We start from the raw sequence: 1846 nt of genomic DNA, 5'->3' as shown, positions 1-1846 counted from the left end.
GGCCTTGCAGTGGCTGTTTACCTCTCTGTCCAGAGAAAGAGTTGAAAAAGACTCCTCAAGCCTCCCACTGCGTCCACCCAAATGGTGGGGACCCTTCTCCTGCTCCCATGTCCTCACCAGAGATCTCTGTGTTACATTTTAGCTAGCCAAGCATTGTGTATAATCTCACCATCCTCAGTAAGAAACCCAACAAATAGTGTTGAACTTTGATATTTCTAAGGTCCTTTATGGTTTTTGAACTACTTCATTTCAATCTCACAATTGTACCTAGTTAAGTAAGGCCAGATTCATCATCTCTACTTCACAGATTAGAAAACTGAGGTTCAGAAAAATTAAGTGACTCGTCTAAAATCAAAGCTAGTAAAGGGGCAGAGCACCTGCATTTCCCAAGAGCCAAAAGCCTTCTGTAATTTATCCACTCAATAAATCCAACTCCAGTAGTTAGTGCCAGACCCTAGATTTCATCTTTTTGCTGGCTGAGTTCACATTTTGGCAGCCCTCTCTACCGACTTTCTGCTTGAACCTAAGTGGGTTGATTTACATTCAAAAACTGATTTTAGAACCTAGTGTATTCTCCCAAGGGGGTTTTCCAGCTACTGGGCAGTTTGGTGTCTCGAGCAGCCTCCAGGCTTCCATATCTGCAAGTGATAAACGACCTGGTGCTGGGCTGGGTGCCACAGCCCTGTGCTGCCTGCCAGTAGCTGGTACTTTTGTCATATTGGCTTTTCATGATGGGTCCATATCCAGTCTCCCCAACTAAGTCAGAGTCGCAGGAATCTCCTTTCATGCTTCCTGTCCTTTAGTAGCCAGCCTGTGGTTGAACACACACTTGATAAACTCCCTCAGCTTCATAATGTAGCCACAACAGGACACACTTACATGTAGCAACACATTTAAAAATTAATACACTGCCCATGAGAATCGACACTTCTGAAAATAAGCTCTTGCTCTTCCTCTTCACCCCTGCAAATCTGCTCCCCCTACATTCTTCTCTATCTCAGTCAAGGCAATTCAGCCTTTGTAGATTGTCAACCCGAACCGAGAGTCACTTCTTTCTTTTTTCATACCCTATTTCCAATCCCTTAGCAACTCTTGTTGGCTCTACCTTCAGATTTCATCCTTGGGGTGCATAGGTGGCTCAGTCAGTTACATCCGACTTCCACTCAGGTATGATCTCACTGTGCGTGAGTTCGAGCCCCATGTTGGGCTTCAGTGCTGACAGCTCACAGCCTGGGGCCAGCTTCAGATTCTGTGTCTACCTCTCTCTGTGTCTCCCCTGCTCGCGCTCTCTCTCTCTCAAAAATAAGCAAACAGTAAAATAACAACATCAACAACAAAAAACAAACTCCATGCAGAATCCATACCACCTCTACTGCTACCTCCGTAGTATGTCACCTGGTCATTAGAATGGCCTCCATTTGCATCTCCCTAAACAGCCCTTTGCGCAAAGTTTCTTCTCCAGATAGCAGCCGGAGGATCCTGTTAACCATCCAGGTAGACCGTATCGCTCCCTCTAGTCAAAACCCTCCAACTCGGAGCTTAACTCAGCAAAATCCAGCATCCTTGCACGGTGCTACAAGGTCCCTCATTCCATCCATTTCCTCGTTCTCTTCCCACTGGCCCACACCTCTCCACGGTCCCTAGAATTTTCTTTCTCATGCACCCTCTCCTCTGGGATTTTGCACATAGTCTCACTCTCCCTGAAATTCAGCTCTTCTCTATGATATCATAGCTAGCTTGCTCATTTTCAAGGCTTGGCTTAAATGTCACCATATTAGGAGGCTTTCTGTGACCACCCTATTTAAAACTATAGACGCCATCCCTTTTCCCAGCACGCACGCGCACG

Source organism: Crocuta crocuta, unplaced genomic scaffold (genome assembly GCF_008692635.1).
Source record: "Crocuta crocuta isolate KB4526 unplaced genomic scaffold, BGI_CrCroc_1.0 scaffold229, whole genome shotgun sequence".
In the NCBI taxonomy this organism is placed as follows: domain Eukaryota; kingdom Metazoa; phylum Chordata; class Mammalia; order Carnivora; family Hyaenidae; genus Crocuta; species Crocuta crocuta.
The sequence above is the reverse complement of the archived record's forward strand: the minus strand, read 5'-3'. Positions refer to the sequence as shown.